The sequence below is a fragment of the Hyla sarda genome, chromosome 8, assembly GCF_029499605.1.
Source record: "Hyla sarda isolate aHylSar1 chromosome 8, aHylSar1.hap1, whole genome shotgun sequence".
Lineage (NCBI taxonomy): Eukaryota > Metazoa > Chordata > Amphibia > Anura > Hylidae > Hyla > Hyla sarda.
In genome coordinates this window covers 113,643,516-113,658,658 of record NC_079196.1, presented here as the reverse complement: position 1 = coordinate 113,658,658, position 15,143 = coordinate 113,643,516, and the positions used below count along the sequence as shown (strand labels likewise).

Genomic DNA, 15,143 nt, shown 5'->3' with positions numbered 1-15,143 from the left:
GCAAGTGAGTTAGAGAGATCGAATGAATGAAAGTCTGAATGACAGAAAGAAAAAAGGATGAAGAAAGAAGCATGAAGAAAAAAAAATGTATATGGAGTTGCTGACATGAGTGCAATCTACAAAGCCGTTGAGGCTGATCCTCATGGGAGGATTATTGCACCAGGACCCTTAGCACTTTTAAAATGCCATTCAATGCCACGGGCTAGATGTAAACTGCAGATGACCATGTTGTGGTAGTTACCATGGATACCCAAGTGATGTGTGAGCTAACACATAGGCCCAACAGATTCCAAGAAGGCCAGAATCACCAGCGGCACCACCATCGATTGTCAGGTCACCCGGATTCAGCAAATACCAGAGTCCAAAATGATGCAGGTTTATACTGTTAATTTTCAGTTTATCGTTACAGTTGGTGTTATTCCATGTCGGAAGGGACGCAGCTACAGCCAGTGGGGTAACTAGAGACAGGCAGGCAGCTATGTGCAACAAAGGTAGGCGTGTTGTTTTCATATGCAGATCTGAAATATTGTCTTATATGCAAGAGGAGGAGTGATGGGGGTTCAGGCAAAAGCCAGGCTATGGATTGCATTGCTAAATGCTCCATCAGAGTGCAATGGTCGCCTGTCCTTTTTTTAAGTGATGATGTGGGTTTAGCCTGTGCTGTATGTATGTATGGGTGGCTGACTGCCACCCACCCAGAAAGTGTATGGGAGGCTGGTTGGCTGCCAGCCTTCCTTCCATTCCTATGAGTAATGTGAGTGCTCATGAAGGGGACATGGTTGGGTCCACCCCTTTCCCGGTTATCCCCTCTAGGCCTTTTGGCTTAGATCAAGTGTAAAAAAAGAAAGGATCTTGCGACAGATCGCATCCTGAGGCACGTTTTTTTTTGTGTGAATACTTGCACTTGGGTGACTTGTGAGCACATACTGATACATATGTTCCCTATCTGGGGACCATAAATTAAATGGATTTTTGAGAAAGGGAGCTGATTTGGAAGCTTGCTTCTGTCGCCCTATGCATTGACCCGATGTGGCAGTATCTTCGGGTAGTGAACAGTGCACCACCCCATTCCAGTGTTAAACAAGAAAGATTCTCATTTAATCCTCCGTGGGTGAGAATTTGAGTTTGAGAATTGGAGACCAAAATGATGAGTTGCACTGACTGGTTTATGAACGTCTATTCATTTAGCGTTTTAATGACCATGTTTGCACACTGATTGGTGTAAAAAAATAAAATAAAACTAAATAATAATAATCTAGCACACCTGTGCAGGTTTGACATGACATGACAGGTAGCTGTCTTGTGGGTGGTGCTGAATCCTGTTAAATGACATGAGGGTCTCATGCCTATACACAAGGGTGTGTCATTGCTGTTGCTTGACCATGCATTGGTTTCTGTGGTCAGTGAATGATAAAAACAAAATTTACCATCCATTGATGGATGGGAAATCCGCCATGAGGCATTTGTTTTTAGAAACTGCTGCTCACAACCAATGTTGCAATGGAGTGTCTCCATCTGCTGGTGGTATTGGAAAGGCATTAGTGCTATGACAGGGTCCGAAGAAGAAGAAGAAGAAGAAGACGGAAAAAAATATATATAAAAAGAAAGAGAGAGAGAGAGAGAGAGAGACTGACTTAGTGAGCGAGTGAGTGAGAGAGTGAGAGTGAGTGAGAGTGAATGAGTGAGTGAGTGATTGAGTGAGTGAGTGAGAACAAATGAGTTAAAGCAAGTGAGTTAGAGAGATCGAATGAATGAAAGTCTGAATGACAGAAAGAAAAAAGGATGAAGAAAGAAGCATGAAGAAAAAAAAATGTATATGGAGTTGCTGACATGAGTGCAATCTACAAAGCCGTTGAGGCTGATCCTCATGGGAGGATTATTGCACCAGGACCCTTAGCACTTTTAAAATGCCATTCAATGCCACGGGCTAGATGTAAACTGCAGATGACCATGTTGTGGTAGTTACCATGGATACCCAAGTGATGTGTGAGCTAACACATAGGCCCAACAGATTCCAAGAAGGCCAGAATCACCAGTGGCACCACCATCGATTGTCAGGTCACCCGGATTCAGCAAATACCAGAGTCCAAAATGATGCAGGTTTATACTGTTAATTTTCAGTTTATCGTTACAGTTGGTGTTATTCCATGTCGGAAGGGACGCAGCTACAGCCAGTGGGGTAACTAGAGACAGGCAGGCAGCTATGTGCAACAAAGGTAGGCGTGTTGTTTTCATATGCAGATCTGAAATATTGTCTTATATGCAAGAGGAGGAGTGATGGGGGTTCAGGCAAAAGCCAGGCTATGGATTGCATTGCTAAATGCTCCATCAGAGTGCAATGGTCGCCTGTCCTTTTTTTAAGTGATGATGTGGGTTTAGCCTGTGCTGTATGTATGTATGGGTGGCTGACTGCCACCCACCCAGAAAGTGTATGGGAGGCTGGTTGGCTGCCAGCCTTCCTTCCATTCCTATGAGTAATGTGAGTGCTCATGAAGGGGACATGGTTGGGTCCACCCCTTTCCCGGTTATCCCCTCTAGGCCTTTTGGCTTAGATCAAGTGTAAAAAAAGAAAGGATCTTGCGACAGATCGCATCCTGAGGCACGTTTTTTTTTGTGTGAATACTTGCACTTGGGTGACTTGTGAGCACATACTGATACATACGTTCCCTATCTGGGGACCATAAATTAAATGGATTTTTGAGAAAGGGAGCTGATTTGGAAGCTTGCTTCTGTCGCCCTATGCATTGACCCGATGTGGCAGTATCTTCGGGTAGTGAACAGTGCACCACCCCATTCCAGTGTTAAACAAGAAAGATTCTCATTTAATCCTCCGTGGGTGAGAATTTGAGTTTGAGAATTGGAGACCAAAATGATGAGTTGCACTGACTGGTTTATGAACGTCTATTCATTTAGCGTTTTAATGACCATGTTTGCACACTGATTGGTGTAAAAAAATAAAATAAAACTAAATAATAATAATCTAGCACACCTGTGCAGGTTTGACATGACATGACAGGTAGCTGTCTTGTGGGTGGTGCTGAATCCTGTTAAATGACATGAGGGTCTCATGCCTATACACAAGGGTGTGTCATTGCTGTTGCTTGACCATGCATTGGTTTCTGTGGTCAGTGAATGATAAAAACAAAATTTACCATCCATTGATGGATGGGAAATCCGCCATGAGGCATTTGTTTTTAGAAACTGCTGCTCACAACCAATGTTGCAATGGAGTGTCTCCATCTGCTGGTGGTATTGGAAAGGCATTAGTGCTATGACAGGGTCTGAAGAAGAAGAAGAAGAAGACGGAAAAAAATATATATAAAAAGAAAAAGAGAGAGAGAGAGAGACTGACTTAGTGAGCGAGTGAGTGAGAGAGTGAGAGTGAGTGAGAGTGAATGAGTGAGTGAGTGATTGAGTGAGTGAGTGAGTGAGTGAGAACAAATGAGTTAAAGCAAGTGAGTGAGAGAGATCGAATGAATGAAAGTCTGAATGACAGAAAGAAAAAAGGATGAAGAAAGAAGCATGGAGAAAAAAAAATGTATATGGAGTTGCTGACATGAGTGCAATCTACAAAGCCGTTGAGGCTGATCCTCATGGGAGGATTATTGCACCAGGACCCTTAGCACTTTTAAAATGCCATTCAATGCCACGGGCTAGATGTAAACTGCAGATGACCATGTTGTGGTAGTTACCATGGATACCCAAGTGATGTGTGAGCTAACACATAGGCCCAACAGATTCCAAGAAGGCCAGAATCACCAGCGGCACCACCATCGATTGTCAGGTCACCCGGATTCAGCAAATACCAGAGTCCAAAATGATGCAGGTTTATACTGTTAATTTTCAGTTTATCGTTACAGTTGGTGTTATTCCATGTCGGAAGGGACGCAGCTACAGCCAGTGGGGTAACTAGAGACAGGCAGGCAGCTATGTGCAACAAAGGTAGGCGTGTTGTTTTCATATGCAGATCTGAAATATTGTCTTATATGCAAGAGGAGGAGTGATGGGGGTTCAGGCAAAAGCCAGGCTATGGATTGCATTGCTAAATGCTCCATCAGAGTGCAATGGTCGCCTGTCCTTTTTTTAAGTGATGATGTGGGTTTAGCCTGTGCTGTATGTATGTATGGGTGGCTGACTGCCACCCACCCAGAAAGTGTATGGGAGGCTGGTTGGCTGCCAGCCTTCCTTCCATTCCTATGAGTAATGTGAGTGCTCATGAAGGGGACATGGTTGGGTCCACCCCTTTCCCGGTTATCCCCTCTAGGCCTTTTGGCTTAGATCAAGTGTAAAAAAAGAAAGGATCTTGCGACAGATCGCATCCTGAGGCACGTTTTTTTTTTTGTGTGAATACTTGCACTTGGGTGACTTGTGAGCACATACTGATACATACGTTCCCTATCTGGGGACCATAAATTAAATGGATTTTTGAGAAAGGGAGCTGATTTGGAAGCTTTCTTCTGTCGCCCTATGCATTGACCCGATGTGGCAGTATCTTCGGGTAGTGAACAGTGCACCACCCCATTCCAGTGTTAAACAAGAAAGATTCTCATTTAATCCTCCGTGGGTGAGAATTTGAGTTTGAGAATTGGAGACCAAAATGATGAGTTGCACTGACTGGTTTTTGAACGTCTATTCATTTAGCGTTTTAATGACCATGTTTGCACACTGATTGGTGTAAAAAAATAAAATAAAACTAAATAATAATAATCTAGCACACCTGTGCAGGTTTGACATGACATGACAGGTAGCTGTCTTGTGGGTGGTGCTGAATCCTGTTAAATGACATGAGGGTCTCATGCCTATACACAAGGGTGTGTCATTGCTGTTGCTTGACCATGCATTGGTTTCTGTGGTCAGTGAATGATAAAAACAAAATTTACCATCCATTGATGGATGGGAAATCCGCCATGAGGCATTTGTTTTTAGAAACTGCTGCTCACAACCAATGTTGCAATGGAGTGTCTCCATCTGCTGGTGGTATTGGAAAGGCATTAGTGCTATGACAGGGTCTGAAGAAGAAGAAGAAGACGGAAAAAAATATATATAAAAAGAAAAAGAGAGAGAGAGAGAGAGACTGACTTAGTGAGCGAGTGAGTGAGAGAGTGAGAGTGAGTGAGAGTGAATGAGTGAGTGAGTGATTGAGTGAGTGAGTGAGAACAAATGAGTTAAAGCAAGTGAGTGAGAGAGATCGAATGAATGAAAGTCTGAATGACAGAAAGAAAAAAGGATGAAGAAAGAAGCATGAAGAAAAAAAAATGTATATGGAGTTGCTGACATGAGTGCAATCTACAAAGCCGTTGAGGCTGATCCTCATGGGAGGATTATTGCACCAGGACCCTTAGCACTTTTAAAATGCCATTCAATGCCACGGGCTAGATGTAAACTGCAGATGACCATGTTGTGGTAGTTACCATGGATACCCAAGTGATGTGTGAGCTAACACATAGGCCCAACAGATTCCAAGAAGGCCAGAATCACCAGCGGCACCACCATCGATTGTCAGGTCACCCGGATTCAGCAAATACCAGAGTCCAAAATGATGCAGGTTTATACTGTTAATTTTCAGTTTATCGTTACAGTTGGTGTTATTCCATGTCGGAAGGGACGCAGCTACAGCCAGTGGGGTAACTAGAGACAGGCAGGCAGCTATGTGCAACAAAGGTAGGCGTGTTGTTTTCATATGCAGATCTGAAATATTGTCTTATATGCAAGAGGAGGAGTGATGGGGGTTCAGGCAAAAGCCAGGCTATGGATTGCATTGCTAAATGCTCCATCAGAGTGCAATGGTCGCCTGTCCTTTTTTTAAGTGATGATGTGGGTTTAGCCTGTGCTGTATGTATGTATGGGTGGCTGACTGCCACCCACCCAGAAAGTGTATGGGAGGCTGGTTGGCTGCCAGCCTTCCTTCCATTCCTATGAGTAATGTGAGTGCTCATGAAGGGGACATGGTTGGGTCCACCCCTTTCCCGGTTATCCCCTCTAGGCCTTTTGGCTTAGATCAAGTGTAAAAAAAGAAAGGATCTTGCGACAGATCGCATCCTGAGGCACGTTTTTTTTTGTGTGAATACTTGCACTTGGGTGACTTGTGAGCACATACTGATACATACGTTCCCTATCTGGGGACCATAAATTAAATGGATTTTTGAGAAAGGGAGCTGATTTGGAAGCTTGCTTCTGTCGCCCTATGCATTGACCCGATGTGGCAGTATCTTCGGGTAGTGAACAGTGCACCACCCCATTCCAGTGTTAAACAAGAAAGATTCTCATTTAATCCTCCGTGGGTGAGAATTTGAGTTTGAGAATTGGAGACCAAAATGATGAGTTGCACTGACTGGTTTATGAACGTCTATTCATTTAGCGTTTTAATGACCATGTTTGCACACTGATTGGTGTAAAAAAATAAAATAAAACTAAATAATAATAATCTAGCACACCTGTGCAGGTTTGACATGACATGACAGGTAGCTGTCTTGTGGGTGGTGCTGAATCCTGTTAAATGACATGAGGGTCTCATGCCTATACACAAGGGTGTGTCATTGCTGTTGCTTGACCATGCATTGGTTTCTGTGGTCAGTGAATGATAAAAACAAAATTTACCATCCATTGATGGATGGGAAATCCGCCATGAGGCATTTGTTTTTAGAAACTGCTGCTCACAACCAATGTTGCAATGGAGTGTCTCCATCTGCTGGTGGTATTGGAAAGGCATTAGTGCTATGACAGGGTCCGAAGAAGAAGAAGAAGAAGAAGACGGAAAAAAATATATATAAAAAGAAAAAGAGAGAGAGAGAGAGAGACTGACTTAGTGAGCGAGTGAGTGAGAGAGTGAGAGTGAGTGAGAGTGAATGAGTGAGTGAGTGATTGAGTGAGTGAGTGAGAACAAATGAGTTAAAGCAAGTGAGTTAGAGAGATCGAATGAATGAAAGTCTGAATGACAGAAAGAAAAAAGGATGAAGAAAGAAGCATGAAGAAAAAAAAATGTATATGGAGTTGCTGACATGAGTGCAATCTACAAAGCCGTTGAGGCTGATCCTCATGGGAGGATTATTGCACCAGGACCCTTAGCACTTTTAAAATGCCATTCAATGCCACGGGCTAGATGTAAACTGCAGATGACCATGTTGTGGTAGTTACCATGGATACCCAAGTGATGTGTGAGCTAACACATAGGCCCAACAGATTCCAAGAAGGCCAGAATCACCAGTGGCACCACCATCGATTGTCAGGTCACCCGGATTCAGCAAATACCAGAGTCCAAAATGATGCAGGTTTATACTGTTAATTTTCAGTTTATCGTTACAGTTGGTGTTATTCCATGTCGGAAGGGACGCAGCTACAGCCAGTGGGGTAACTAGAGACAGGCAGGCAGCTATGTGCAACAAAGGTAGGCGTGTTGTTTTCATATGCAGATCTGAAATATTGTCTTATATGCAAGAGGAGGAGTGATGGGGGTTCAGGCAAAAGCCAGGCTATGGATTGCATTGCTAAATGCTCCATCAGAGTGCAATGGTCGCCTGTCCTTTTTTTAAGTGATGATGTGGGTTTAGCCTGTGCTGTATGTATGTATGGGTGGCTGACTGCCACCCACCCAGAAAGTGTATGGGAGGCTGGTTGGCTGCCAGCCTTCCTTCCATTCCTATGAGTAATGTGAGTGCTCATGAAGGGGACATGGTTGGGTCCACCCCTTTCCCGGTTATCCCCTCTAGGCCTTTTGGCTTAGATCAAGTGTAAAAAAAGAAAGGATCTTGCGACAGATCGCATCCTGAGGCACGTTTTTTTTGTGTGAATACTTGCACTTGGGTGACTTGTGAGCACATACTGATACATACGTTCCCTATCTGGGGACCATAAATTAAATGGATTTTTGAGAAAGGGAGCTGATTTGGAAGCTTGCTTCTGTCGCCCTATGCATTGACCCGATGTGGCAGTATCTTCGGGTAGTGAACAGTGCACCACCCCATTCCAGTGTTAAACAAGAAAGATTCTCATTTAATCCTCCGTGGGTGAGAATTTGAGTTTGAGAATTGGAGACCAAAAGGATGAGTTGCACTGACTGGTTTATGAACGTCTATTCATTTAGCGTTTTAATGACCATGTTTGCACACTGATTGGTGTAAAAAAATAAAATAAAACTAAATAATAATAATCTAGCACACCTGTGCAGGTTTGACATGACAGGTAGCTGTCTTGTGGGTGGTGCTGAATCCTGTTAAATGACATGAGGGTCTCATGCCTATACACAAGGGTGTGTCATTGCTGTTGCTTGACCATGCATTGGTTTCTGTGGTCAGTGAATGATAAAAACAAAATTTACCATCCATTGATGGATGGGAAATCCGCCATGAGGCATTTGTTTTTAGAAACTGCTGCTCACAACCAATGTTGCAATGGAGTGTCTCCATCTGCTGGTGGTATTGGAAAGGCATTAGTGCTATGACAGGGTCTGAAGAAGAAGAAGAAGAAGACGGAAAAAAATATATATAAAAAGAAAAAGAGAGAGAGAGAGAGAGACTGACTTAGTGAGTGAGTGAGAGAGTGAGAGTGAGTGAGAGTGAATGAGTGAGTGAGTGATTGAGTGAGTGAGTGAGTGAGTGAGTGAGAACAAATGAGTTAAAGCAAGTGAGTGAGAGAGATCGAATGAATGAAAGTCTGAATGACAGAAAGAAAAAAGGATGAAGAAAGAAGCATGAAGAAAAAAAAATGTATATGGAGTTGCTGACATGAGTGCAATCTACAAAGCCGTTGAGGCTGATCCTCATGGGAGGATTATTGCACCAGGACCCTTAGCACTTTTAAAATGCCATTCAATGCCACGGGCTAGATGTAAACTGCAGATGACCATGTTGTGGTAGTTACCATGGATACCCAAGTGATGTGTGAGCTAACACATAGGCCCAACAGATTCCAAGAAGGCCAGAATCACCAGCGGCACCACCATCGATTGTCAGGTCACCCGGATTCAGCAAATACCAGAGTCCAAAATGATGCAGGTTTATACTGTTAATTTTCAGTTTATCATTACAGTTGGTGTTATTCCATGTCGGAAGGGACGCAGCTACAGCCAGTGGGGTAACTAGAGACAGGCAGGCAGCTATGTGCAACAAAGGTAGGCGTGTTGTTTTCATATGCAGATCTGAAATATTGTCTTATATGCAAGAGGAGGAGTGATGGGGGTTCAGGCAAAAGCCAGGCTATGGATTGCATTGCTAAATGCTCCATCAGAGTGCAATGGTCGCCTGTCCTTTTTTTAAGTGATGATGTGGGTTTAGCCTGTGCTGTATGTATGTATGGGTGGCTGACTGCCACCCACCCAGAAAGTGTATGGGAGGCTGGTTGGCTGCCAGCCTTCCTTCCATTCCTATGAGTAATGTGAGTGCTCATGAAGGGGACATGGTTGGGTCCACCCCTTTCCCGGTTATCCCCTCTAGGCCTTTTGGCTTAGATCAAGTGTAAAAAAAGAAAGGATCTTGCGACAGATCGCATCCTGAGGCACGTTTTTTTTTGTGTGAATACTTGCACTTGGGTGACTTGTGAGCACATACTGATACATACGTTCCCTATCTGGGGACCATAAATTAAATGGATTTTTGAGAAAGGGAGCTGATTTGGAAGCTTGCTTCTGTCGCCCTATGCATTGACCCGATGTGGCAGTATCTTCGGGTAGTGAACAGTGCACCACCCCATTCCAGTGTTAAACAAGAAAGATTCTCATTTAATCCTCCGTGGGTGAGAATTTGAGTTTGAGAATTGGAGACCAAAATGATGAGTTGCACTGACTGGTTTATGAACGTCTATTCATTTAGCGTTTTAATGACCATGTTTGCACACTGATTGGTGTAAAAAAATAAAATAAAACTAAATAATAATAATCTAGCACACCTGTGCAGGTTTGACATGACATGACAGGTAGCTGTCTTGTGGGTGGTGCTGAATCCTGTTAAATGACATGAGGGTCTCATGCCTATACACAAGGGTGTGTCATTGCTGTTGCTTGACCATGCATTGGTTTCTGTGGTCAGTGAATGATAAAAACAAAATTTACCATCCATTGATGGATGGGAAATCCGCCATGAGGCATTTGTTTTTAGAAACTGCTGCTCACAACCAATGTTGCAATGGAGTGTCTCCATCTGCTGGTGGTATTGGAAAGGCATTAGTGCTATGACAGGGTCTGAAGAAGAAGAAGAAGAAGAAGACGGAAAAAAATATATATAAAAAGAAAAAGAGAGAGAGAGAGAGAGACTGACTTAGTGAGTGAGTGAGTGAGAGAGTGAGAGTGAGTGAGAGTGAATGAGTGAGTGATTGAGTGAGTGAGTGAGTGAGTGAGAACAAATGAGTTAAAGCAAGTGAGTGAGAGAGATCGAATGAATGAAAGTCTGAATGACAGAAAGAAAAAAGGATGAAGAAAGAAGCATGAAGAAAAAAAAATGTATATGGAGTTGCTGACATGAGTGCAATCTACAAAGCCGTTGAGGCTGATCCTCATGGGAGGATTATTGCACCAGGACCCTTAGCACTTTTAAAATGCCATTCAATGCCACGGGCTAGATGTAAACTGCAGATGACCATGTTGTGGTAGTTACCATGGATACCCAAGTGATGTGTGAGCTAACACATAGGCCCAACAGATTCCAAGAAGGCCAGAATCACCAGCGGCACCACCATCGATTGTCAGGTCACCCGGATTCAGCAAATACCAGAGTCCAAAATGATGCAGGTTTATACTGTTAATTTTCAGTTTATCGTTACAGTTGGTGTTATTCCATGTCGGAAGGGACGCAGCTACAGCCAGTGGGGTAACTAGAGACAGGCAGGCAGCTATGTGCAACAAAGGTAGGCGTGTTGTTTTCATATGCAGATCTGAAATATTGTCTTATATGCAAGAGGAGGAGTGATGGGGGTTCAGGCAAAAGCCAGGCTATGGATTGCATTGCTAAATGCTCCATCAGAGTGCAATGGTCGCCTGTCCTTTTTTTAAGTGATGATGTGGGTTTAGCCTGTGCTGTATGTATGTATGGGTGGCTGACTGCCACCCACCCAGAAAGTGTATGGGAGGCTGGTTGGCTGCCAGCCTTCCTTCCATTCCTATGAGTAATGTGAGTGCTCATGAAGGGGACATGGTTGGGTCCACCCCTTTCCCGGTTATCCCCTCTAGGCCTTTTGGCTTAGATCAAGTGTAAAAAAAGAAAGGATCTTGCGACAGATCGCATCCTGAGGCACGTTTTTTTTTTTGTGTGAATACTTGCACTTGGGTGACTTGTGAGCACATACTGATACATACGTTCCCTATCTGGGGACCATAAATTAAATGGATTTTTGAGAAAGGGAGCTGATTTGGAAGCTTGCTTCTGTCACCCTATGCATTGACCCGATGTGGCAGTATCTTCGGGTAGTGAACAGTGCACCACCCCATTCCAGTGTTAAACAAGAAAGATTCTCATTTAATCCTCCGTGGGTGAGAATTTGAGTTTGAGAATTGGAGACCAAAATGATGAGTTGCACTGACTGGTTTATGAACGTCTATTCATTTAGCGTTTTAATGACCATGTTTGCACACTGATTGGTGTAAAAAAATAAAATAAAACTAAATAATAATAATCTAGCACACCTGTGCAGGTTTGACATGACATGACAGGTAGCTGTCTTGTGGGTGGTGCTGAATCCTGTTAAATGACGTGAGGGTCTCATGCCTATACACAAGGGTGTGTCATTGCTGTTGCTTGACCATGCATTGGTTTCTGTGGTCAGTGAATGGTAAAAACAAAATTTACCATCCATTGATGGATGGGAAATCCGCCATGAGGCATTTGTTTTTAGAAACTGCTGCTCACAACCAATGTTGCAATGGAGTGTCTCCATCTGCTGGTGGTATTGGAAAGGCATTAGTGCTATGACAGGGTCTGAAGAAGAAGAAGAAGAAGAAGAAGAAGAAGACAGAAAAAAATATATATAAAAAGAAAAAGAGAGAGAGAGAGAGAGAGACTGACTTAGTGAGCGAGTGAGTGAGAGAGTGAGAGTGAGTGAGAGTGAATGAGTGAGTGAGTGATTGAGTGAGTGAGTGAGTGAGTGAGAACAAATGAGTTAAAGCAAGTGAGTGAGAGAGATCGAATGAATGAAAGTCTGAATGACAGAAAGAAAAAAGGATGAAGAAAGAAGCATGAAGAAAAAAAAATGTATATGGAGTTGCTGACATGAGTGCAATCTACAAAGCCGTTGAGGCTGATCCTCATGGGAGGATTATTGCACCAGGACCCTTAGCACTTTTAAAATGCCATTCAATGCCACGGGCTAGATGTAAACTGCAGATGACCATGTTGTGGTAGTTACCATGGATACCCAAGTGATGTGTGAGCTAACACATAGGCCCAACAGATTCCAAGAAGGCCAGAATCACCAGCGGCACCACCATCGATTGTCAGGTCACCCGGATTCAGCAAATACCAGAGTCCAAAATGATGCAGGTTTATACTGTTAATTTTCAGTTTATCGTTACAGTTGGTGTTATTCCATGTCGGAAGGGACGCAGCTACAGCCAGTGGGGTAACTAGAGACAGGCAGGCAGCTATGTGCAACAAAGGTAGGCGTGTTGTTTTCATATGCAGATCTGAAATATTGTCTTATATGCAAGAGGAGGAGTGATGGGGGTTCAGGCAAAAGCCAGGCTATGGATTGCATTGCTAAATGCTCCATCAGAGTGCAATGGTCGCCTGTCCTTTTTTTAAGTGATGATGTGGGTTTAGCCTGTGCTGTATGTATGTATGGGTGGCTGACTGCCACCCACCCAGAAAGTGTATGGGAGGCTGGTTGGCTGCCAGCCTTCCTTCCATTCCTATGAGTAATGTGAGTGCTCATGAAGGGGACATGGTTGGGTCCACCCCTTTCCCGGTTATCCCCTCTAGGCCTTTTGGCTTAGATCAAGTGTAAAAAAAGAAAGGATCTTGCGACAGATCGCATCCTGAGGCACGTTTTTTTTTGTGTGAATACTTGCACTTGGGTGACTTGTGAGCACATACTGATACATACGTTCCCTATCTGGGGACCATAAATTAAATGGATTTTTGAGAAAGGGAGCTGATTTGGAAGCTTGCTTCTGTCGCCCTATGCATTGACCCGATGTGGCAGTATCTTCGGGTAGTGAACAGTGCACCACCCCATTCCAGTGTTAAACAAGAAAGATTCTCATTTAATCCTCCGTGGGTGAGAATTTGAGTTTGAGAATTGGAGACCAAAATGATGAGTTGCACTGACTGGTTTATGAACGTCTATTCATTTAGCGTTTTAATGACCATGTTTGCACACTGATTGGTGTAAAAAAATAAAATAAAACTAAATAATAATAATCTAGCACACCTGTGCAGGTTTGACATGACATGACAGGTAGCTGTCTTGTGGGTGGTGCTGAATCCTGTTAAATGACATGAGGGTCTCATGCCTATACACAAGGGTGTGTCATTGCTGTTGCTTGACCATGCATTGGTTTCTGTGGTCAGTGAATGATAAAAACAAAATTTACCATCCATTGATGGATGGGAAATCCGCCATGAGGCATTTGTTTTTAGAAACTGCTGCTCACAACCAATGTTGCAATGGAGTGTCTCCATCTGCTGGTGGTATTGGAAAGGCATTAGTGCTATGACAGGGTCTGAAGAAGAAGAAGAAGAAGACGGAAAAAAATATATATAAAAAGAAAAAGAGAGAGAGAGAGACTGACTTAGTGAGCGAGTGAGTGAGAGAGTGAGAGTGAGTGAGAGTGAATGAGTGAGTGAGTGATTGAGTGAGTGAGTGAGTGAGTGAGAACAAATGAGTTAAAGCAAGTGAGTGAGAGAGATCGAATGAATGAAAGTCTGAATGACAGAAAGAAAAAAGGATGAAGAAAGAAGCATGAAGAAAAAAAAATGTATATGGAGTTGCTGACATGAGTGCAATCTACAAAGCCGTTGAGGCTGATCCTCATGGGAGGATTATTGCACCAGGACCCTTAGCACTTTTAAAATGCCATTCAATGCCACGGGCTAGATGTAAACTGCAGATGACCATGTTGTGGTAGTTACCATGGATACCCAAGTGATGTGTGAGCTAACACATAGGCCCAACAGATTCCAAGAAGGCCAGAATCACCAGCGGCACCACCATCGATTGTCAGGTCACCCGGATTCAGCAAATACCAGAGTCCAAAATGATGCAGGTTTATACTGTTAATTTTCAGTTTATCGTTACAGTTGGTGTTATTCCATGTCGGAAGGGACGCAGCTACAGCCAGTGGGGTAACTAGAGACAGGCAGGCAGCTATGTGCAACAAAGGTAGGCGTGTTGTTTTCATATGCAGATCTGAAATATTGTCTTATATGCAAGAGGAGGAGTGATGGGGGTTCAGGCAAAAGCCAGGCTATGGATTGCATTGCTAAATGCTCCATCAGAGTGCAATGGTCGCCTGTCCTTTTTTTAAGTGATGATGTGGGTTTAGCCTGTGCTGTATGTATGTATGGGTGGCTGACTGCCACCCACCCAGAAAGTGTATGGGAGGCTGGTTGGCTGCCAGCCTTCCTTCCATTCCTATGAGTAATGTGAGTGCTCATGAAGGGGACATGGTTGGGTCCACCCCTTTCCCGGTTATCCCCTCTAGGCCTTTTGGCTTAGATCAAGTGTAAAAAAAGAAAGGATCTTGCGACAGATCGCATCCTGAGGCACGTTTTTTTTTGTGTGAATACTTGCACTTGGGTGACTTGTGAGCACATACTGATACATACGTTCCCTATCTGGGGACCATAAATTAAATGGATTTTTGAGAAAGGGAGCTGATTTGGAAGCTTGCTTCTGTCGCCCTATGCATTGACCCGATGTGGCAGTATCTTCGGGTAGTGAACAGTGCACCACCCCATTCCAGTGTTAAACAAGAAAGATTCTCATTTAATCCTCCGTGGGTGAGAATTTGAGTTTGAGAATTGGAGACCAAAATGATGAGTTGCACTGACTGGTTTATGAACGTCTATTCATTTAGCGTTTTAATGACCATGTTTGCACACTGATTGGTGTAAAAAAATAAAATAAAACTAAATAATAATAATCTAGCACACCTGTGCAGGTTTGACATGACATGACAGGTAGCTGTCTTGTGGGTGGTGCTGAATCCTGTTAAATGACAT

At 43.4% G+C, this 15,143-nt stretch overlaps 9 pseudogenes; all 9 read left to right on the top strand.

Annotated features, from left to right (window-relative positions):
- The first annotated feature begins 802 nt into the window (after positions 1-802).
- Positions 803-1,066, top strand: LOC130287267 (U2 spliceosomal RNA; annotated as a pseudogene).
- Positions 1,067-2,527: 1,461 nt separating this feature from the next.
- On the top strand, positions 2,528-2,791 carry LOC130286263 (U2 spliceosomal RNA; annotated as a pseudogene).
- A 1,462-nt stretch (positions 2,792-4,253) lies between these two features.
- LOC130289856 (U2 spliceosomal RNA) lies at positions 4,254-4,519 on the top strand (annotated as a pseudogene).
- Positions 4,520-5,972: 1,453 nt separating this feature from the next.
- LOC130286262 (U2 spliceosomal RNA) lies at positions 5,973-6,236 on the top strand (annotated as a pseudogene).
- Positions 6,237-7,695: 1,459 nt separating this feature from the next.
- On the top strand, positions 7,696-7,958 carry LOC130288644 (U2 spliceosomal RNA; annotated as a pseudogene).
- A 1,459-nt stretch (positions 7,959-9,417) lies between these two features.
- Positions 9,418-9,681, top strand: LOC130286261 (U2 spliceosomal RNA; annotated as a pseudogene).
- A 1,463-nt stretch (positions 9,682-11,144) lies between these two features.
- LOC130289359 (U2 spliceosomal RNA) lies at positions 11,145-11,410 on the top strand (annotated as a pseudogene).
- Positions 11,411-12,888: 1,478 nt separating this feature from the next.
- Positions 12,889-13,152, top strand: LOC130286260 (U2 spliceosomal RNA; annotated as a pseudogene).
- A 1,460-nt stretch (positions 13,153-14,612) lies between these two features.
- Positions 14,613-14,876, top strand: LOC130286259 (U2 spliceosomal RNA; annotated as a pseudogene).
- Positions 14,877-15,143: the final 267 nt, after the last annotated feature.